Source organism: Meles meles, chromosome 5 (assembly GCF_922984935.1).
Source record: "Meles meles chromosome 5, mMelMel3.1 paternal haplotype, whole genome shotgun sequence".
NCBI classification, from domain to species: Eukaryota; Metazoa; Chordata; class Mammalia; order Carnivora; family Mustelidae; genus Meles; species Meles meles.
In genome coordinates this window covers 124,742,508-124,767,030 of record NC_060070.1, presented here as the reverse complement: position 1 = coordinate 124,767,030, position 24,523 = coordinate 124,742,508, and the positions used below count along the sequence as shown (strand labels likewise).

Genomic DNA, 24,523 nt, shown 5'->3' with positions numbered 1-24,523 from the left:
CAGGGACTTGGATATCACCTGTCACCAGGACCTTGTGCAGCAAGAGCTTCCTGTGACTGGGTCAGCCTCACCTCGGGCCTGGGTTGGGTCATAGCCTCCATTCCAGGGTGGGCTTTTTTCGTTGTTTCTCTAGAGCATCAGGCCAGCTCTTGCTCTTGTGTACCAGTTCTTGTCCCATTCTCCCTGGGTGACCCTGTCAGTTACAGCAGCAGGTGTCCTTTGGGCTGTTGTTTGGGCCTAGGTTGTCCCCGGCACACAGGAGTCTCTCTGGTATGGAGAGATGAACTTTCAGATTCATCCATCTCTTCCCCTCACTCTAGACCTGTTTTCTAGATTATTCTTAGGATTCTGGAGATAGAGGAGGAATCTGAAAGTTTCTCAGCCTTAATGAACATCAGTTAGTTTCTCTCTCCAGCTGCTCTGCCCTCTCTCCCCTAACGCTTTGTTCAATGATCCTAGTGCTGGCTTGGATCCAAGTTCATGGATCTATAAAGCAGAGTCTAATGTAGATCTCTTTGTGGTTGGAGAAAAGGACCCAAAAAGCCTGAGTACAGTGTTTCTGGAGAGAGAGATCTGTGTGCTGTGCTGTGCAGGAGAGATGGTGTGGGGGGAGGGGCTGAGCAGAGAGAGGGAGGGGAGAGCAGCCCTGTGAGGGGAGAGAGACAGCACGGATGGGGAGGTGGGTGCACGTGGGGCAGGAGCTGCCTCGGAACAGCTGTGCCTGAGACTCATCTAGAAGAAGGAGTCCTCTAGTTATTCATTCAACTGATAACTGTCATGTGCCTCATACAGGACATGCTGTGTTTACATCTAGGACACCTCAGTGAGACTAAGAAGAGGGAAAATGTGCTGGTCTTGTGGAGAGTATGTTTTAGTGTAAGGGGCAGACTACACTTGACCCTCTGACAATGTGGGGACTGGGGCAGTGGCCCCCTCACGCAGTCAGAAATCCAATATAGCTTTTGACTCCCTCAAAACATAAGAACTAATAGCCTACTGTTGCTAGAAGCCTCACTGATAACATGAAGAGTCACTTAACACATGTTTATGTTACATGTAGAAAACAGTCTTCTAACAATGAATGAAGTTGCAAAAATTGGTCAGAAATCACAAAGATGAGGAAATGCATGGACAGTACCTACTGTAAAAAGTCCGCACATGGGTGCACACGCACTGTGCAAACTAGTGTCATCAGAGGTGAACTGTGTATTGTGTAAGTGCAGTAATAAGGGAAGTGTTTAAGTTGGAAGTTGGCAGGAGCTGTGAGGAAGGAGAACCAGTTAGTACCTGTGCTGGGACGGGGACCGTGGCTCCTTTACTCCAGGGATCAGGGGAGCCTCACTGAGAAGGTGACCTCATCGTGGAGGTCTGAGGATATTAGAAGGTTTTTGAGTTTTCTCTGAGTGAGGAGTGGAGTTATAAGAATGAACAGATTAATGGGATTGACTTTGTAAGCAGCACCTGTTTGCCGCTGTGAGAATCGAGAGGAGCAGGGCGAGTGACCAGTGGGGACAATGTAGGAAACCAGTGCTGTGACCCAGGAGGGGGATGTGGGCTGTACGTCTGGGGTGTGAGGAGGGAAGATATAGGAAATGGTTGGGTGCTGGATATTCACAGATGGACTTTGCAGCCTTTCCCAACCACCAAATCTGGGTGGTGAGTAGGAGGAATCATGGAGGGCATCCAGTATTTCAGACTGCAGGTAGAAATGTGGAGTGCCTTCCTTGGCTATGGGGAAGATTCTTGAAGCAAGACATTGGGGGAAGCAGCATCACAGGCAACCAGTTTGGGCATGTGGAATCTGAGATGTCCACTAGAAATGCAGTGAGGTTGGCAGTTGGACACAGAGCACAGGGGAGGAGAAATATCCAGGTTGGAGAAATAGATCTGGGAGGTGACAGCATATACATGATGATTAGAGCCTTCAGCAGAGATGAGGTCCCCAGGAGTCGAAGGCCGTAGAAGAAAAAGGAACAGGACCAAACCCTGGACTCCTCAGGGCTAAGCAGGCTGATCAGAGCGCACATCCATGGCGCACTGCACAGTCTGGTTCTGCGTCTAGAAGGCACAGAGACCAGGGAAGCCCAGCCTTCAGTGTGCATGGGAATTTCCTGGACTATGAAGATCTAGACAGTCTGGGGTAGAGCGTGAGATGCTGGGTTGATAACAAGGTCGGTGCTGCTGCTGCTGGTCTTCAGATCCCACACTGAGTAGCGAGCACAGGAAGCAGGATCCCCCCATGGCCATGCATCAGCCTCTCCTGTAGGGCTTATCATGTCAGTGATTCCTGGGCCCACGCCCAACATTCTAAGCTGGGGGGTCTGGGGAGAGGTCTGAGTTTTTGGCAATAAAGCCACAGGCAATCCTGAGACTCCACCAGATAGAGAAACACTGAAGTCATCAATGAGAGCCCTCATTGTGGGAAGGGGTTTTACAGACACATTTAAATGGTTTTTTGCGGGCGTCTGGGTGTCCCACACTTGCTTTCAGCTCAGGTCATGACCTCAGGGTCATAAGAACTAGCCCATGTTGGGTGCTGCACCCAGTACAGAGTCTGCTTGAAATATCTTCCCTCTCCCTCTACCCCTCCCTGTCTCTCGCACGCATGCTCTCTCTCTCGCTCTCTTTCTGTCTCAAATAAATAAATAAAATCTTCAGATGTCTTTTTGTAGGAAGAAAAATGCAAGACATTCTGGGAGATGCATTTTTTTCTCTCCTGTGGGGCACAGCCAGGTGGCAGACTGAGGACATTTTCATCTCAACATAAAACGTCTGAGTTACTGAGAGTGTAGATATTAAATGTCTGCATCACACAAAAGGAAATGGTAACTATGTGACATGATGCACATGTTAGCTAATGTCATGGTTGTAATCACTGTGCAATACAGAAATGTATCGGTCAGCAGGTTGTACCCTATACTCACCCAATGGTGTATGTCAATCATATCTCTATAAAGTTGGTAAAAGATGTCTGAAATCTTGCTCTTGGAAACTCTTCCCTACATGGGTTTCTGACTCCTTGTGATACATACATAAGTTACAGAGAGATTCCGGGAAGAGAGAGAATATATGGGACCTTTTTTATTTCCAGGAAAGCCACAATACAGGCTTGAGGCTACACAGCCAGAAGCAGAATCCACACTGGACCCTAGACAGAGACCCACATTAGCCAGCACCCGCTACTGGGTATTGAAGCCACTGATTCCCCTGAGGGAGGCCACTGGACCCTGTGGCTGGGACTGCTATCGCTGCTGCCCCTGACAGCTGCATGACATGACTGTGACACTGCTCAGACCCCCTGTGCCTAATGCATGGACACTGTCCCAGTGTGTTTGTCACGTGTCCAACACAGTCTGGCAGGTGGTCACATGATGTTGAAGCTTCATGTTATGTTCAAGTGCTGGACTGTTTGGCAAAGCGGGTTCTCCTCTCTCTGGTTGGAGGTGTCTGTGCCCCCAACAAGATTATTGACGTGTGGCATTCCTGCACATGGCGAGAGAGGTACTTGTTCTGGGAATAGACATTGGGAGCCAGGAATGGAAAAAAATGACAAATTTCCACATTTGGAGCCGTGATCTGAGACTAGAACTTGATTTGGACACTGTAGGCACTCAAGACTGCTTGGAGGAGGAGTGACTCATAAGTCAGCTTATTCCCTTTCTTTCAGCTTATTCCCTTAATGGTTGTTATGGCCCAGGTTTGTCCACTCCTGTCCCTACTCACATGGAGTAGCATTGTTGGGTCATGAAGTGATTGCTCAACATGTCTTCTCCATCCTTTGTCTCTTCCTGGGATTAAAAACCCAGATCTGTGTCACTTCAGATGATCATCATGTACACACTGACATTTATGTTTCTTTCTATATATACATATTTCTGGGGAGGGTATCCATAATTTCATCAGGTTTATGTGGCCTCCACAAAAGTCTGAAAACCATTCCCGTGTAGACACTGCCTATTTCATGTCTGGTCCATGAACAGCTAATTATCACAGTGTTTCAGCAGATCCAATGACGTGATATTCATGCTCAGTTTTGTTTGGAAATAACCAGTCTCAGACAGGAGAAGATAGAGCTCTCTGGCTTATACTCACTTTCAACTTCTGTATGTACTTTCTGTGGGCTGAGGAACAGTTCCCAGATCAGGGCTGGCTCACAGGAGACACAGATCACCATTGATTTAGGTGACTTACACTTTAGCACTGAGTTGAGTGCCTAAAACAGAGCAGAAATGAAAAACATTTATTGAGGATTCCATTTCCACCTACACAGTAGACTAAGGTTTAAGGCTGCCCCTCTCCACGTGAGGTGATGAGCGCTGGTGTTATATGCAACTGATGAATTATTGAACTCTATATATGAAACTAATGATGTACTCTGTTGGCTAATTGAATTTCAATAAAAAAGTTTTTTAAGAAAAAAGGCTGCCTCTTCTCCCAAAAATGAAAATGATGGAAAAAACATAAAATCATCCAAAAGTGCAGAACAATCAAGAGAAAAAATCAATTAGCCCAAAATTTAAATATGGGCCATAAGCCCCAGAGAATAGTTGTTCTGATCTGTAGAGTATATTTCAAATCTAGAAACTCTTAGCTTGGCTTCTCAGGTTCATGAGCTTCATAGAGAGGAGATAATGCCCAGAGCTGCTTCATGTGAGCAGCAGGAGAAACATCCCCTCCCTGAAAATCTGAGAACCTAAGAGTCACATCCTCAGAACAGGGTGACACAAATCAAATCTGTTCAATCTTCAAGTGCAAGAACATTCTAAGGAAATTTGCCTTTGAGTCGGGAAAAAGTGAGCAAACAGCTATTTCAAAAATTTGCAGACACAGATTAAGCCGTCTGTGATTTGTAGTCCAAATTTGCCTTCCCATTGGCCATTGGGCTGGATTGGTGATGCCCCAACATTTTAAGAAACAAATTTCTCTAGAGAAATCTCTATTTAACCTACGTGTCAAAAAACTTACACAGAAAATGGCATAGAGAACAAAGGCAACTCATAGAAAGAAATTAAAGTGAAAATGAAAAAAAAAAAAACACCGTGATTAAGTAACTTTAGAAAAAATGAGTAGCAAAAAGCTCATGAAACTTCAATATTGGAACCATAAGATGCAATATAACAGGACCAGGATATGATACAAATATATAAACAAATATTATTTGAATATATATTATGGGTATGATATAAAGAAAAAAATCACAAAATTTAAAATGTAGAAAACATGGCAAAAGCAAAAGCACCTCTTAAGAAAATAACGACAAAATAAAGTGGTAAATGATTAAAAAATGAAAATATTACAGTTTACTCACTGAATAAGAAGTTATCAGTAAAAGAAGAATGAGTGGAGAAGGTGGAGAAGACACCTGAGTGGCTCAGCTGGTTAAGCGTCTGCCTTCTGCTCAGGTCATGACCCCAGGGTCCTGTGTCAAGCCCAGCTTCTGGCTCCCTGTTCAGCGGGAAGCCTTGCTTCTCTTTCCCCCCATCACTCTGCTGCTCCCCTGCACCTGTGCTCACTCGCTCTCTCTCTTAGAGAAAAAAAGTCTTTTTAAAAAGAGAGAGAGAAAAATGAGTGAGTCATGGAAAACAGAAAGCAAAAGTAAGACAGAGACATAAATCAACAGTTTCAATATTAACATTGCAAGTGAGTGGCTTAAATAAGTCAATCAAAGTGCAGATTGTTCGCCTGAACACAAAACAAGATCCACCTGTGCTGTCTACAGTAGACACACTTGATCTCAGTTACAAACAGAGTAAACTCAAAGGGAGGGAAAAAGTTATCTCAGGCAAATAAGCATAAGAAAGCTGGAGTGGAGACACTCAGTAGCCAAAAGGGACTTTATAGTAAGGGGGCGCCTAGGTGACTCAGTTGTTAAGAGTCTGCCTTTGGCTCAGGTCAAGGTCCATCTAGCCCCTGCATCAGGCTCCCTGCTGAGCAGGAAGCCTGCTTCTCCCTCTCTCCCTTCCCCTGCGTATGTTCCTTCTCTCACTGTGTCTCTCTCTAATAAATAAATAAAATCTTTAAATATATAAATAAAAATGCTAGTAAGATAACAGGATCATTTTGTAATGATAAAATGGTCAAGTCATCAGAAAGATGAACTAACTCTAAACATACATTCACCCAATAACCAACACCCAACTCCTTGTAGCAAAACTGACAGAAACTGAGAAACAGACAATATGACAATAATACTTAAACTTCCATATATCACTTTCAATAATGGATAGAACAAATATGCAGAGATCAATGAAGATAAAGAAGACTTGATCCATACTATAAAACAATAGTGTTAAGTCTGACATGTAAAGAACATTCCAGCCATGAACAGAATATACATTCATTTCAAATGCACATGGAGCTTTCTAGAAGATAAACCCTATGCCAGGCCATAAAAAAAAAATGCAATGAATTTAAAGGGATAAAAATAATGCAAATATCACAGTGGCATGACACCAGAAATAAATAACTGGAATGAATTTGGGAAACTCACAATATGCAGAATTAACACACTTCAACATAATCAAAGGGTCAAAGATATCAAAATGGAAATCAGAAAATACTTCGAAATTAATAGAAATGAAGACAGGGCATACCAACCCCAAGGGGGTCTGACTAAATCAGTGCTGAGAGGAAGTATATAGTTGAGATGGCCTGTATAAAAAAGAAACATCTCCAATAAATTACCTGAGGAGCGCCTGGGTGGCTCAGTGGTTAAAGCCTCTGCCTTCAGCTCAGGTCATGATCCCAGAGTCCTGGGATCCAGCCCCGCATCGGGCTCTCTGCTCAGTGGGGAGCCTGCTTTCTCCCCTCTCTCTGCCTGCCTCTCTGCTTACTTGTGATCTCTGTCTGTCAAACAAATAAAATCTTTAAAAAAAAAATAAATAAAAATAAATAAATAAATAAATAAATTACCTGAACTTCCACTTTAAGTCAAAGGAGGAAGAGGAGCAAACTAAAGCAAAAGCAGGCAAAAGGAAGGAAAAAAATAAAGATTAGAACAGAAGTTAAGGAAATAGAGAAAAGAGAATAAAATAACAATACAGGAAACTAACTGAATCAAATGTGATCCTTTGAAAGATCAACCAAACTGACAATTCTTTAACTACACTCACTAAGAGAGAGAGAGAGACAGAGAGAGAGAGAGAAATGACCACATTACTGGGAGCAATCAAAGAGGTGATATCAGGACTGACCACACAGAAATAAAGAGAATTAGGAGATTATGATGCACAATTATATGCTAAAATATTAACTTGCCTGTATAAAATAGACAAAAACACAGAAAGACACAAATGACTAGAGCTGACTGAAGAAGAAATAGACCATCTGAATGTACCTATAATGAGGTAGAACATAGAGTCAATTGTCAAAAACTATTCCACGTAAAAGCCCAGTTCCAAATGGCTTCACTTGCAAATTATACCATACGCTGAAAGAATTATTAACAATTCTTTACAAACCCTTCCCCCCAAAAAAGAGGAGGGAACCCAACACATTCTATGAGGCTAGGATTATTCAGACACCAAAGCAGACAAAGATATCATAAGACAAGAAAACTATAGACCAGTATCTCTATGAACGCAGACTCACACACACACACACACACACACACACACACACACACACACACACATCTCTACAAAATGTAGCAAATCAAATCTAGCAACATATAGAGTTAAACAAACCTAATGAAATTTATTCCAGGAATGCAAGATTGGTTAAACATCTATATCAATCAAGGTAAAACATATATATACACACATATATATATGTATATATATATGGCATATACTATATATTAATATACTAGAAATACACTAGGAAAAAACCCACATGCTTATCTTAACAGATGGACAAGAAGCATTTGACAAAATCAGACACCTTCTCATAATAAAAACTCAACTACTAATACAGGGAATTTCCTCAATCTGATTAAAGACATTTATGAAAACCCTTAGGCTAACATTTTACCTAATGGGGAAAGACTGTTTGATTTCCTCTTAAGATCAGTAACACGAAATGTTCACTCACGGCTTCTATTACACGTTGTGCTGGAGGGGCACCTGGATGGTTAGGTCAGTTAATAGTCAGCCTTTGGCTCAGGTCATATCCCAGGATCATGGTCCCAGGGTCCTGGAATTGAGCCTGCATGGGCTCCACGGGGACCTCCTTCTCCCTCTCCTTCTGCCGGGGCTCACCCTGCTTGAGCTCTCTCGCTCTCAAATAAATAAATAAAGTTAAATTAAATTTAAAAAGGGAAATGCCAAGTGAGGTTGTCAGGTTGGCAGTTGTGTTTCTGAAAACTGGGCACGGCTCTTGATGGACTCAAGGCAAAAGACTCAATGAAGCCAAAGAATAGGGAAAGGAAGGGTTTTACTGGCATATAAAGGAGAACACTGGGGATATTTCCCAAAGCGGCATCTCCCTGAACAACACACTGGGGAAGTTTTAAGCTGAAGGTGCTGATGTCATGACTCCTCTGACGCAGGACACCTGACCCTCGGTAGGAACTCTTGTCTCTGCTGCTCCTGGCACCTGGGTGACACTCGTGCCACTCAGGCCGAAATGTCTCTGCACAGACTTAGCCCCAGAGCTGGGAGCCAGCGGCTGCCATGTCCCATCAGACCCGCCTCCAAGCAAGTGAAGATGTTAAAGATACTTTTTCCAGAGGAGAAACAGAAAATATTGAGTTCTAAAAATATCGAAAATGAGAAACTCGTGATTGGATCATATAGTCAGCCTTCCATTCCTGGGGTAAGGATTATGATTCCTTTGCTTACCCCTCCTGGAAGATAAACAGTCATGGTACATAGTGTTCAGGTTAGACCCTCAGAATGCCCAGGGTTATGAATGGATATTCACTGCCTGGTCTCCAGAACATTCTAGTAATCATCAAAAAATGTTGTATGCAGGAATAAGTGCGACTCTGAAAAGGGAGTTTGGGGGGGGCCACATTACAGATGAAGTGTTTGGAACAGTAAAGGAAGATGCATCATTACACGGATATAAAAAACACAATGTTCTGTCACAATCTTCTCCTGCCCCATTGACCGCAGCTGAGGAAGAATCATGACAGATTAAAATTAATCTGACATGGGTATGGACTTGAAGCTTCAAACACTACAAGGAGTAGCATTTCTTATTTCTTGAGAAACTTTTCAAGCTTTGGAAACATTAAATAACAGGCAGCTCAACTATGTGCAATTGGAAATAGATAAAAGAGATGAGATTATAATTTTGGCAAACACAACAAAAACAGAACTGAAAGACTTGCCAAGGAGGAGTCCCAGGGATTCAGCACGCAACCGTTTCTTCTTGTGGAAAAATTCCCATGAAGGAGACAGTTTGAAGTCCATAGTTTTTATTTATTCAATGCCCGGATACACATGCAGTAAAGACATCGGATATTGTATTCTAGCTGCAAGAGCCCTCTGCTAGAAACTGTTGAAAGACAACTACAAATGGACATCATTAGAAAGATCGAGATGGGGTGCTTGAGTGGCTCAGTTAAGTGTCTGCCTCCAGCTCAGGTCGTGACCTCAGGGCCCTGGGATCAAGCCCCACGTCTTGCTCCCTGCTTGGCAGGGAGCCTGCTTCTCCCTCTCCCTCTGCCTCTCCCCTCTGCTTGTGCAGGCTCTCTCTCTCTCTCTCTCTCTCACAAATAAATAAAATCTTTAAAGAAAAAAAAAAAGGAAAGATCAAGAGAGAAAATGGGGATGAGTTGACAGCAGGCTTCCTTTATGAAGAAGGACACCCAAAGCAGTAGGCACGTAGCAAAGTTTTGCAAAACTGAGAGATCCTGCAGCAAAAAGAAGAACTCAAAAACTTACTAGGGGTCCAGCTGAAAATGAAACCACTGCTGATTACAATCATTATATTAAGGATTCCAATCCTAGTTTTTTAAAAACAGTTTTTAATACAGAAGAACTGTTACATCACTGCCAGCAGGTGAGCTCACTGAGCTGTTCACTTCTGTGTTCTTAAAGTCAAAGTTACAGAAGACTATATAGGATGTGCTATTAATTTTGTCATACTGTTATTTAAATTTATTTATTTGACAGACAGAGATCACCTATAGGCAGAGAGGCCGGCAGAGAGAAAGGAGGAAGCAGGCTCCCGCTGAGCAGACAGCCAGATCCAGGGCTGAATCTCAGGACCCTGATATCATGACCGGAGCCGAAGGCAGAGGCTTAACCCACTGAGCAATCCAGGTGCCCTAATGTCATACTGTTGTTTAAGAAATGTGTATTTTTAAACTGCTATCACTTATCAGTGCAATTCTTCCAGGCACTGCCCTCTCCATTAGAGTGTTTATCCAACATTATGCAAGACTGCATGGCTATATCAGGCTCAGGATTATTTTGTCTTTTGGTCATAGGGTAGTTTTTTTTTTAATTTTTTATTTCTTTTTTTTTTATAAACATATAATGTATTTTTATCCCCAGGGGTACAGGTCTGTGAATCACCAGGTTTACACACTTCACAGCACTCACCATAGCACATACCCTCCCCAATGTACATAACCCTAGTCCCCCTCTCCCCACCCCCCTCCCCCCAGCAACCCTCAGTTTGTTTTGTGAGATTAAGAGTCACTTATGGTTTGTCTCCCTCCCAATCCCATCTCATTTCATTTATTCTTCTCCTATCCCCCTAACCCCCCATGTTGCATCTCCACGTCCTCACATCAGGGAGATCATATGATAGTTGTCTTTCTCCAAATGACTTATTTCACTAAGCATGATACCCTCTAGTTCCATCCACGTTGTCGCAAATGGCAAGATTTCATTTCTTTTGATAGCCACATAGTATTCCATTGTGTATATATACCACATCTTCTTTATCCATTCATCTGTTGATGGACATCTAGGTTCTTTCCATAGTTTGGCTATTGTAGACATTGCTGCTATAAACATTCGGGTACACGTGCCCCTTCGGATCACTACATTTGTATCTTTAGGGTAAATACCCAGTAGTGCAATTGCTGGGTCATAGGGTAGCTCTATTTTCAACATTTTGAGGAACCTCCATGCTGTTTTCCAGAGGGGTTGCACCAGCTTGCATTCCCACCAACAGTGGAGGAGGGTTCCCCTTTCTCCGCATCCTCGCCAGCATCTGTCATTTCCTGACTTGTTAATTTTAGCCATTCTGACTGGTGTGAGGTGATATCTCATTGTGGTTTTGATTTGTATTTCTCTGATGCCGAGTGATGTGGAGCACTTTTTCATGTGTCTGTTGGCCATCTGGATGTCTTCTTTGCAGAAATGTCTGTTCATGTCCTCTGCCCATTTCTTGATTGGATTGTTTGTTCTTTGGGTGTTGAGTTTGCTAAGTTCCTTATAGATTTTGGACACTAGTCCTTTATCTGATATGTCGTTTGCAAATATCTTCTCCCATTCTGTCAGTTGTCTTTTGATTTTGTTAACTGTTTCCTTTGCTGTGCAAAAGCTTTTGATCTTGATGAAATCCCAATAGTTCATTATTGCCCTTGCTTCCCTTGCCTTTGCCGATGTTCCTAGGAAGATGTTGCTGCGGCTGAGGTCGAAGAGGTTGCTGCCTGTGTTCTCCTCAAGGATTTTGATGGATTCCTTTATCACACTGAGGTCCTTCATTCATTTTGAGTCTATTTTCATGTGTGGTGTAAGGAAGTGGTCCAATTTCATTTTCCTGCATGTGGCTGTCCAATTTTCCCAGCACCATTTATTGAAGAGGCTGTCTTTTTTCCATTGGACATTCTTTCCTGCTTTGTCGAAGATTAGTTGACCATAGAGTTGAGGGTCTATTTCTGGGCTCTCTATTCTGTTCCATTGATCTGTGTGTCTGTTTTTGTGCCAGTACCATGCTGTCTTGGATGACAGCTTTGTAATAGAGCTTGAAGTCTGGAATTGTGATGCCACCAACTTTGGCTTTCTTTTTCAATATTCCTTTGACTATTCGAGGTCGTTTCTGGTTCCATATAAATTTTAGGATTATTTGTTCCATTTCTTTGAAAAAAATGGGTGGGATTTTGATAGGGATTGCATTAAATGTGTAGATTGCTTTAGGTAGCATGGACATTTTCACAATATTTATTCTTCCAATCCAGGAGCATGGAACATTTTTCCATTTCTTTGTGTCTTCCTCAATTTCTTTCATGAGTACTTTATAGTTTTCTGCATATAGATTCTTAGCTTCTTTGGTTAGGTTTATTCCTAGGTATCTTATAGTTTTGGGTGCAATTGTAAATGGGATTGTCTCCTTAAATTCTTTTTCTTCTGTCTTGTTGTTGGTGTACAGAAATGCAACTGATTTCTGTGCATTGATTTTATATCCTGACACTTTACTGAATTCCTGGACAAGTTCTAGCAGTTTTGGAGTGGAGTCTTTTGGGTTTTCACATATAGTATCATATCATCTGCGAAGAGTGACAGTTTGACTTCTTCTTTGCTGATTTGGATGCCTTTAATTTCCTTTTGTTGTCAGATTGCTGAGGCTAGGACTTCTAGTACTATGTTGAATAGCAGTGGTGATAATGGACATCCCTGCCGTGTTCCTGACCTTAACGGAAAAGCTTTCAGTTTTTCTCCATTGAGAATGATATTTGTGGTGGGTTTTTCATAGATGGCTTTGATAATATTGAGGTATGTGCCCTCTATCCCTACACGTTGAAGAGTTTTGATCAGGAAGGGATGCTGTACTTTGTCAAATGCTTTTTCAGCATCTATGGAGAGTATCATATGGTTCTTGTTCTTTCTTTTATTAATGTGTTCTATCACATTGATTGATTTGCAGATGTTGAACCAACCCTGCAGCCCTGGAATAAATCCCACTTGATCGTGGTGAATAATCCTTTTAATGTACTGTTGAATCCTATTGGCTAGTATTTTGGTGAGAATTTTTGCATCTGTGTTCATCAAGGATATTGGTCTGTAGTTCTCTTTTTTGGTGGGATCCTTGTCTGGTTTTGGGATCAACGTGATGCTGGCCTCATAAAATGAGTTTGGAAGTTTTCCTTCCATTTCTATTTTTTGGAACAGTTTCAGGAGAATAGGAATGAGTTCTTCTTTAAATGTTTGGTAGAATTCCCCTGGGAAGCCGTCTGGCCCTGGGTTTTTGTTTGTTTGGAGATTTTTGATGACTGTTTCAATCTCCTTACTGGTTATGGGCCTGTTCAGGTTTTCTATTTATTCCTGGTTCAGTTGTGGTAGTTTATATGTCTCTAGGAATGCATCCATTTCTTCCAGATTGTCAAATTTGTTGGCATAGAGTTGTTCATAGTATGTTCTTATAATTGTCTGTATTTCTTTGGTGTTGGTTGTGATCTCTCCTCTTTCATTCATGATTTTATTTATTTGGGTCCTTTCTCTTTTCTTTTTGATAAGTCTGGCCAGGAGTTTATCAATCATACTAATTCTTTCAAAGAAACAGCTCCTAGTTTCGTTGATTTGTTCTATTGTTTTTTTTTATTTCTATTTCATTGATTTCTGCTCTGATCTTTATGATTTCTCTTCTCCTGCTGGGTTTAGCGTTTCTTTCTTGTTCTTTCTCCAGCTCCTTTAGGGGTAGGGTTAGGTTGTGTACTTGAGCCCTTTCTTGTTTCTTGAGAAAGGCTTGTACCACTATATATTTTCCTCTCAGGACTGCCTTTGCTGTGTCCCACAGATTTTGAACAATTGTGTTTTCATTATCATTTGTTTCCATGAATTTTCTCAATTCTTCTTTAATTTCCTGGTTGACCCATTCATTCTTTAGAAGGATGCTGTTTAGTCTCCATGTATTTGGGTTCTTTCCAAATTTCCTCTTGTGAATAAGTTCTAGCTTCAGAGCATTGTGGTCTGAAAATATGCAGGGAATGATCCCAATCTTTTGATACCGGTTGAGACCTGATTTAGGACCCAGGATATGTTCTATTCTGGAGAATGTTTCATGTGCACTAGAGAAGAATGTGTATTCTGTTGCTTTGGGATGAAATGTTCTGAATATATCTGTGATATCCATCTGGTCCAGAGTGTCATTTAGGGCCTTTATTTCCTTGTTGATCTTTTGCTTGGATGATCTGTCCATTTCTGTGAGGGGAGTGTAAAAGTACCCTACTATTATTGTATTATTATTGATGTGTTTCTTTGATTTTGTTATTAGTTGGTTTATATAGTTGGCTGCTCCCATGTTAGGGGCATAGATATTTAAAATTGTTAGATCTTCTTGTTGGACAGACCCTTTGAGTAGGATATAGTGTCCTTCCTCATGTCTTATTATAGTCTTTGGCTTAAAATCTAATTGCTCTAATATAAGGATTGCCACCCCAGCTTTCTTCTGATGCCCATTAGCATGGTAAATTGTTTTCCACCCCCTCACTTTAAATCTGGAGGTGTCTTCGTGTCTAAAATGAGTTTCTTGTAGGCAACATATAGATGGGTTTTGTTTTTTTATCCATTCTGCTACCCTGTGTCTTTTGATTGGGGCGTTTAGCCCATTTACATTCAGGGTAACTATTGAGAGATATGAATTTAGTGCCATTGTATTGCCTGTAAGGTGACTGTTACTGTATATTGTCTCTGTTCCTTTCTGATCTACTACTTTTAGGCTCTCTCTTTGCTTAGAGGACCCCTTTCAATATTTCCTGTAGAGCTGGTTTGGTGTTTGCAAATTCTTTCAGTTTTTGTTTGTCCTGGAAGCTTTTGATCTCTCCTTCTATTTTCAATGATAGCCTAGCTGGATAGAGTATTCTTGGCTGCATGTTTTTCTCATTTAGTGCTCTGAATATATCATGCCAGCTCTTTCTGGCCTGCCAGGTCTCTGTAGATAAGTCTGCTGCCAATCTAATATTTTTACCATTGTATGTTACAGACTTCTTTTCCTGGGCTGCTTTCAGGATTTTCTCTTTGTCACTAAGACTTGTAAATTTTACTATTAGGTGATGGGGTATGGACCTATTCTTGTTGATTTTGAGGGGGGTTCTCTGCACCTCCTGGATTTTGATGCTTGATCCCTTTGCCATATTAGGGAAATTCTCTCCAATAATTCTCTCCAACATACCTTCTGCTCCCCTCTCTCTTTCTTCTTCTCCTGGAATCCCAATTATTCTAATGTTGTTTCATCTTATGGTGTCACTTATCTCTCAAATTCTTGCCTCGTAGTCCAGTAGCTGTTTGTCCCTCTTTTGCTCAGCTTCTTTATTCTCTGTCATTTGGTCTTCTATATCACTAATTCTTCTGCCTCATTCATCCTAGCAGTGAGAGCCTCCATTTTTGATTGCACCTCAATAATAGCTTTTTTGATTTCAACTTGGTTGGATTTTAGTTCTTTTATTTCTCCATAAAGGGCTTTTATATCTCCAGAGAGGGTTTCTCTAATATCTTCCATGCCTTTTTTGAGTCCGGCTAGAACCTTGAGAATCGTCATTCTGAAGTCTAGATCTGACATGTTACCAATGTCTGTATTGATTAGGTCCCTAGCCTTCGGTACTGCCTCTTGTTATTTTTTTTGTGATGAATTTTTCCGCCTTGTCATTTTGTCCAGATAAGAGTATATGAAGGAGCAAGTAGAATACTAAAAGCATGGCAAAGACCCCAGAAAAATGCGCTTTCACCAAATCAGAAGAGACCTCAAATCGTAAGGGAGAGAAAGGGGATAAAAAGAGGTTCAGAAAAAAAAAGAAAAAATTAAAAAAAGAAAACAAATAAAAAATATAAAAAAGAAAGAAAAAAATATATATTAGATAATCTAGTTTAAAAACGTTAAAAAAGAAAAGGGTAAAAGTTTACAGAAACTTAGCAGAAGAAGAAAAAAAATTGAAAAAAAATTAAATTAACCGCAAGACTAAAGAATCATGGGGAGAAAGCCATGAGTTCCGTGCTTTGCTTTCTCCTCCTCTGGAATTCACTGCTGTCCTTGGTATTGAACCTGCTTTCCTTGGTAGATAAAGTTTGTCCTGGCTGGAATTTTTGTTGATCTTCTGGGGAGGGGCCTGTTGTAGTGACTCTCAAGTGTCTTTGCCCGAGGCAGAATTGCACCACCCTTACCAGGGGTCGGACTAAGTAATCCGCTTGGGTTCGCTTTCGGGAGCTGTTGTTCCCTGAACACTTTCCCTAGAGTTCCGGAGGACAGGAATGAAAATGGCGGCTTCCCAGTCTCCAGCCCAGAGGAGCCGAGAGCCTGGGGCCCCACTTCTCAGCGTGCCCCCAGAGAACAGCGCCCAATCACTCCTGTATCCCCGGCCTCCGGCTGTGCTCCAAGCTCACCCAGCCTGCGACTGGTTCAAGGTAACCCCGAGCTGAGAGCTCAGTCCTCGGCTCTGTCTCTGCAGCCGGCTTCTCCGTTCTAATACCTGCGAGCTCTCTGACACTCCGACACCCCCGATCCTTCTGTGACCCTGCTGGACCTGGGGCCATGCTGACCCCGTGTGGGCTTCACCCTGGTTTAGCCTCTGGAGCAATGTCCCTCAGTGGAACAGACTTTTAAAGGTCCTGATTTTGTGCTCCTTTGCTCCGCCACTTGCCGGGAGCTGGTGCCTCCCCCTGTGGTCTATCTTCCCGTTGTTTTGGATTCACATCTCCGCCAGTCCCACCTTTCAGAAGGTGGTTGATTTTCTGTTTCTAGAATTGCTGTTCTTCTTCTCTTCAATCTCCCATTGGATTTGTAGGTGTTTGCAATGTTTAGATAAGCTATCTAGCTGATATCCTGCTACCTGATGTAGTCTCAGCCTGCTACTTCTCCACCATCTTGACTCCTCCAGTCATAGGGTAGTTTTAATGTTTATGGTGAGGCATAGCAGTGAAAAAATGGAATGATGAGAAAAGCCCCCGTGTTTTGGAATTACCAACTCATGGTCGGTGGCCAACAGCCAGCCACATGGTCAGGCAGAAGGGCAAGGGAAACATGGTCTATTAAAGGAATAGCCACAGGGGGGCTGGGCCCTTGCTCATTATGGGAATTTGAGACGTGCATCAAAGGAGGACATGTTGATGCCCATCACAAGAAACACCTTCTGAGACTGGAAGTGGATTGGAACAGATGAGTGTGTTTCCTGGTGTCCTCTCTTGGGGTAGCCACCTAGTTCAGGGAAATAAGGGGACAGAGGGGGCTCTGTGAATGCAGGGAAAGGCTGAAACTCTATAGTCCACTTTCATCCTCTGTGGCCCAAACAGAACTGTTCTGGCTGCCAACCAAACACCACAAAGAGCTAGGAGGCCGAACCCTGGCAGGAAAGCCTTGAATGTAGCTGGCAAGTCAGAGCCATAATGGTAACCCCAAAGGGCGACAAAAGGGCCTTGACAGGAATGCGTACTCTTGATTGGACTTTGCTCATTCAGTGGTAGATGCAAATAGTCAGAGTGCTATTAAAACAAACAAGCAAAAAACAGAGTAGAGCTATGCTTCAATTAAAAGACTAAAAACATAAAATGCAGAGAGGACTGGTCCTGTGAGGGCAGATCAGGGAATTGTATATGTGCACACCTCCACGCACTACCCCCAGAGCAAGATGCAAAACATGCTGAGCTTCACAGAGATTCCCAGTCAACACGTCACCACAAAAGGTAACCACTCTCCAACTTCTGACATTATAAATTAGTCCTGGTCTTCAACTTCACATACAAAGGGTCATACTCCTGTGTGTGGCTTCGTTCACTTGGCGCCGTGTCCGTGAGATTCCCCCCACGCTGTAGGGTGTAACCACGGTCCAGTCTTTCTCAAGGCTACATGGTGTCCTGTTGTACAGATAAACTACAGCTTGTGTATGTATTTTCCTGTCATACGCATCTATGTTGTTTCCCATTGGGACAACCATACACAGTACTGCTGAGACATTCTTGTACACGACTCTTGGTGCACGTGTGGAAAAAAAGTACTGAACCAGGGAAAAATGCTTAGTCACATTTCCTCACACCACAAACACACGACAAATCATTATGTCCCACAATGGGCACACACACATGCTGACAGAGTAACAGCTTCATGGAGAACAGGAACAGGCAACAGAAACATTGTAGAAAAGGGGTGTTGGGGCCACAGAAGCATGAAGTGCTGGTTTACACCCCTTCACAAGTGTGTGCCCCCACCCAGCGTGAGTGGGGCTATAGGACGGTCCCCACTATACACTTTTTCCTGGAGGATTTGAGAAGGAGAGGGAGGGGACAGGTGCCAGTGTGACTCTACAGTCTTTCCCAAGGGAGCAGACCTCGGTATGACTATGGTTCACCTCAACATTCTCTCATCCTAACCGATGCAGAGTCTCAGGACAGGGATGCAAGTGTGAGTGCCAGAAATGGGAAGGATTCCTAAGACACTGTAAGTACTTCGTTAAACTCTGTGGGAATTCCAGAGGGCCTGAAGGGGAGGGCTGTGCCTTCACCCCATCCAACAAAGTAGGGGCTGATGGCGAGCACAGCTACTGTTGGGGTCCGTTATCAAAGGAACAAGACTGAGACAAAGTGAAAGTTATGCAAAGCCTTATTCTATGCCAAGCATTAGAAGTTAGACTGACTGGCCAGGAGAATGAGACTGAGACAAAGCGAAAGTTATGTGAAGCTTTATTCTATGTCAAGCATTAGAAGTCAGACTGACCGGCCAGGGCCGCCTCCGAAGAGAGCGACCCCCTCCCGATCTCACAGGCTGGTTTTATAGGGCATAACCGCAGACCCAAGGTACGTGACTTCTATTGCTAAGGCATTTACTCCCAGAATCGATAGCCGGAACCATACCAGGAACTACTAGGGCGTTTATTCCCAGAATGAAGTCCGTGGATGTAAACAACAATATGGCTACTTAGGCGATATGGAGTTGCTCTGGCTGAGCAGGCCCTAATAGTTAAACAGGTTTTAACATTAAATTAGCCCTAACATTCCCCCCTTTTCTTTGGAGATTAGTCAATTCTTTGACTCTTCAGCCAGTTCTTGAGGGTGAAAACAGGCTGACCTGAGGCGTCATTAATCTTGAGTGTTGTTTCATCCACTGTTAATCTGATTTTCTATTGGGCTGTTTTAGGCCAATGAGGTGTCCCCTGGTTGCTGCTGAGTAGGAACAGGGTTAAAAGTGACCAAGTTATGAAACCCTTTTGAGTCTTAGTTTTAGTCCACAGTTAGTGGGGTCCTCTGGCAGTGACTTCCATTTCTGGGGGTGTCCTTGTTTTTGGCTCATTTGACATGACACACATGAATCCAGGCCCTGATGCCTTCTACTTTTACTGCCATGGGGGTGGTCAGGATGACAGTGAATGGTCCCTTTCAGCGAGGCTCAAAGTTTTTCATTCGGTGGCGATGTATCCAAACCAAGTCTCCAGGTTGGTAAAGATGCGGTCTTATTTCCATCTCTGTCTCAGTGTAGGCAGCTCAGATCCCTGCCTGGGTTCTTTTTAAGACAGACTGTAGCACCTGCAGTGACTGGAGTACAGACTGATCAGTCATTTCTGTTAGGGCAACCTCTTGTAGCCGTGGGCAGAGTGGAGGGGGGGTCTCCTGAACATTATTTACCTTGTTTAAGTAGGGTGTACATCACATCCTAAGGAGGGCGAAGGGAAGGAGATCCACCCATCCACCGCCAGTTTCCAGAATTAACTTTATCAAGGTCTCTTTAAGAGTCCAGTTCATTCTTTCTATTTGTCTGGAGCTCTGGGGCTGGTAGACACAGTGTAGTTTCCAATTAGTGCCCATGGCCTTGACCAATGCCTATGAGACTGAATTCACAAATGCAGGGCAGTTGTCTGACCCAATTGCGAGAAGCAACCCAATCCTAGGAATTATTTCCTCTAGTAGCTTTTTGGCTACCGTTCCTGCTGTTTCATGTTTGGCGGAAAAAGCCTCTACTCAGCCTGAAAATGTATCCACAAAAACTAACATATACTTGTGTCCATACTTTCCCTGTTTCATCTCTGTAAAATCTACTTCCCAATAAATTCCTGGTTCCCTTCCTCTTTCTCTTTTTTCTCTTCCCATCCTAGATCCTCCTGCATTTACCACCTGACATTGAGCTCATCTATCAACCATATCCTGAGCCATATGCCCTAATTTAGAAACCTGGAACTGTTTACCCATGAGCTCCTTAAGCTTGTATGTCCCTACATGAGTGCCCTGATGTATTTAACTTACTGATTTTTTTTTTTTTTTAGTCTTGGAGGAAGAATTAACTCTCCTGCTCTACTCTTAGCCCAATCCCCTTTATAGTCTAATTTAGTCCATTTTTGTAAATGTTTTATACCTTCCTCTGAATAATCTGGTTTTTCTGGTAGGGCTGGAGCCAGGAGTGTAACCAGTTCTTGAGCCATTTCCCTGGTTGCTTGCTTTGCTGTTCGATCTGCTATTTGGTTTCCTTTTGAAACCAGATCAGTCCCCTTTTGGTGTCCCAGGCAATGCATAACGGCCACCTATTTTGGGTCCCAAACAGCCTGGAGGAGAGCCAATATTTCTTTTCTGTTTTTAATTTCTTTTCCTTCTGCTGTTAATAGGCCCCTTTCTTTATAAATAGCCCCACATATATGGAGAGTAGCAAAGGCATACCTGCTGTCCATATAGATGTTGGCGGTCTTACCCTTGGCCATCTGGAGTGCCTTGGTGAGTGCAATCAGCTCCGCTTTTTGCACCGAGGTTCCGTGTGGCAGGGCCACCTTCCACAGCTCCTGTTCAGGAGGAACCACTGCAGCCCCTGCATACCTCTTTCCATCGATCATGTAGCTACTCCCATCTGTGAACAGAGTCATCTCCGCATCCAGGAGGGGAGTGTCTCTGAGGTCAGGCCTTATTCCTGTGATCTGGGTTAGGACCTCCCTGCAGTCATGTGGGTGGTTAGCCAACTTTTCTGGCAGCAACGTGGCTGGATTTAGCACTGCCAGGGGCCTGAAAATCACTTTCAGCTCGTTGGGGAGGAGGGCTTGATACCCTGTCACTCGGGGCTTGTCATCCACCAGTGTGGTGGGGTCCAGAGGAGGCCTTCGATAGTGTGAGTAGTGGTCAAGATGAGATTTTTTTTTTTAAGATTTTATTTATTTATTTGACAGAGAGAGAGATTACAAGTAGGCAGAGAGGCAGACAGAGAGAGAGGAGGAAGCAGGCTCCCTGCAGAGCAGAGAGCCCGATGTGGGGCTCGACCCAGGACCCTGAGATCATGACCTGAGCCGAAGGCAGCGGCTTAATCCACTGAGCCACCCAGGCGCCCCTCAAGATGAGATTTTGACCTAAAGTTAATTTACTGCATCCTTCACCATGAGAGCCGTGGCAGCAATTATGCGGAGTCAAGGCGGGGAACCCAGCCGCTATTGGATCTAGTTTTTTTTGCTAGGATAGGCTACTGGCCTTTACTAAGGCCCCAGAGTCAAAACCCCTTTGGCCATCCCTGCCTTTTCATCTACATACAAGTGGAAGAGCTTGGTAACATCTGGGATGGCCAGTGCTGGGGCACTCAGTAAGGCTGTTTGTAATTTTCAAAATGCTCCTTCTGCCTCAGCTGTCCACTCTACCATAGTGAGTCCTCCCTTAATCAGTTCATAGAGGGGTTGGGCAATCTCCGTGAACCGCGGCATCCACAGTCTGCAGTAGCCCACTGTCCCAAGAAACTCCCTCACTTGTTGGGGCGTGTTTCCTGGACTCAGAAAGTGAACGCATTTCCTCATGGAGAGCAAAGCCTAAATAAGTGGGGTGGCTCTGACAGAGCTGTGCTTTCTTTGCTGACACCCGATACCTTTGTTCCTGCAGAGTCAGTAAGAAAGTTTTCATCCCCCCACAAGCATGACTTACAGTCCTCAGCGGCTATTAGCAAGTCATCAACATACTGTAACAGAGTGACTCCCGGGTTGGAGGTTCTGTACTCACACAAATCCTCCTGTAGGATCTCGTTGAAGATGGTGGGTGAATTTTTGAATCCTTGGGGAAGTCTTGTCCAGGTGATCTGGCCCTGGAACCCTTCCTGTGGGTCAGACCACTCAAAAGCAAAGAGGCATTGAGACTCCCTTGCCAAAGGTATGCAGAAAAATGCATCCTTGAGATCTAAGATGGTATACACAGTTCTTTGGGGGCCTAGGAGGGAGAGTAGGACATAGGGACTGGGCACCATCGGGTGGATATCTTCAACCCATTTGTTAACTTCCCACAAGTCCTGAATGGGTCGGTACTCCCCAGTTTCAGCCTTTTTGATGGGCAGCGAAGGTGTGTTCCATGGAGACTTGCAAGGAACTAGAATCCCGTCTCCTCAGAGGCAGTTAATGTGATTTCTGATCCCTTCCTTTGCTTCCCAGGGAAGGCAGTACTGCCGGACTTGAACGGCCGTAGCTGTTGCTTTTAACTGTACCACTACTGGAGGCTGTCCCTTGGCCAAGCCAGGGGGCTTCCCTTCTGCCCAGACTTCGGGAAACTTGACCTGTAGGGTTTGGAGAAGGCTTCCCTCCCTCATCTCCTCTGGTTTTGAGACTGGCTCCTAAAGGAGATGTTCATCTACTGCTGCCACAAGCATCTGCACAATGGGTTGTCACAAAGTCACAGTCATGTCTCCTTCCGAGAACTGAATGCCAACCCATAGATTGTAGAGGACATCTCTTCCCATCAAGTTATACGGGGCATTAGGGAGGATCAAGAATTGATATTTGACTACTCCTGAGGCCAAATTTAAAGTCCTTTCTGTTGTCCATTTCTGTCTTTCTGTGCCATTTGCCCCTTGTACCCAGACTTCCTCTCCAGATAGTTTCCCCAGATGCTTTAGTAATGATGAAAATTGGGCTCCCATGTCCACCAAAAAATCAACTGATTTCCCCTCCACCTCAATTTTAACCCGAGGTTTGGGGAGGGACTCCGAACCATGGCCCCTTCAGTTTTGGTGGCCAGCATTGCCGTTTTCTTCTTAGGGCACTCTCCAGCCCAGGGTCCTTTTTCCTTGCAGTAAGCACACTGATCTGAATCTAAGCCTTCCCCCCTGCTTTCTCTGTGTCTAGGCTTTTCTTTCCATTGGCCATCTCCTACCTGCCTTTTTCTTTTTCATTGACCCCTTTTTTTTTTTTGTCTCCTTCCCACCTCATGTAATGCCCAAAACTTTAACTATTTTTTTTTAGTTTGTTTTTCATCTTCTTGTGTATTCCTGTTGTTAAACACCTTTTCTGCTATTCCCACTAACTCAGTCAGATTCTTCCCTTCAAATCCTTAAATTTTCTGAAGTTTCTTCCTTATATCTGGGGCTGACTGACTGGCAAAGGCAAGATTTTCTGCCCTCTGATTTTAACATTTACTTGAATGGATCACCAATATAGTTTTGCCATGACACAGGGCTTTAGTCTTCCCTCCTTAAACACTATGTCTCATTTGAACAGAAACATTTTACAGGAAAAGATTTATTAGTCTTTTTTTCCTTGTGAATAAATCCATATCTTTCTTATGTGTCTCCTACTTTTTTACATATAGGGTTATTTCCCTTACTTCCATCAGTCTTAGTTACAGTTAGCAGAATTTTCTATTCTTAGAAACATTTCAGTTTCTAGTGATGGTTAAGTATTAACCTATTGTGAATAGTTACAATAGAATTCTTAGAAGGCAAATTTATGAATCACTTAAGCACAAAACATGTTTACCAACAGATTCCAAAAGCACAAACCTAATTCCAGCAACCAATACTTTAGCATTTTATCTCATTTGACTAAGACCTAGATGTCCATAATTTAATTCTATTTGTCATCCAACCAAAACTTTAAAGTTTCAGGTTACCAAAGACTTTGAAAGTTACTTTAACAATTACACATTAAAACTTTGACACAGATAATTAGCCATCAGTTCAGTTATTTTTTTTGTTAACAGATTTTAACAAATAGCATGAGCTTATTTGACCTTCAGTAAACTTTGATTAAAGTTTCACGTTTACTGCTGTTAACTTTAAAGACATGTCTATCTTAATTAAACCAACAAACTTAACTTAGTTCAAATACTGATTTACATTTCACCTGGACCCACTCCACTTTTAATGTTTACCTGAGACACGGGTGGGAAGATCTGGAATGGGAGGTGCTCTTCTTGCTCCTTGACTGTGAAGAGGGAAGGAGCCATGGTGCAGGAAGTACCGAGGATGGTCTAGAGGCCAGTTATGCAGGCCACACCCAAGTTGATGCAGAAACAGAAGGGGGAGTGCTGCCAGAAGGCAGAGAAAGGATTCCCAGTTTTAGAGCGTTTTCCTAGGTAAACCTTGTCACCCAACTGGATGGTTTTACCTTGAAAATCCTTGCAGTGCTGGAGAACAAGATTTAGGGGTGTCATAGGTCCCTTACTCTCCACTTGTCCCATTTTTTTTTAACCATAACAAACGACACAACAGACAACAAAAAGACAAGACAAGGACAACCGCAGAACAGATCCAGCAGCCCTTCCTCAACCAGATATCAAGTCTAAGGGTGTGCAAGATATAATCCCAACTCAAAAACATAACCTGCCACTGGTGGGGATTTTTTTTTTTTTTTTTTTGGTCCCCTGACCACCTAGGAGACTCAAACCCCCTGACTGCCTAGGGTGACGTGAACCCCCTGGCGGGTCAGCTGACTGCCTAGGGGGACTTGAACCCCCTGACAGGTCCCCTGACCGCCTGGGGG

The 24,523-nt window shown here is 43.2% G+C and overlaps 1 pseudogene; it reads left to right on the top strand.

Moving 5' to 3' along the window:
• Positions 1 to 8,612: 8,612 nt before the first annotated feature.
• On the top strand, positions 8,613 to 24,481 carry LOC123942232 (annotated as a pseudogene).
• Positions 24,482 to 24,523: the final 42 nt, after the last annotated feature.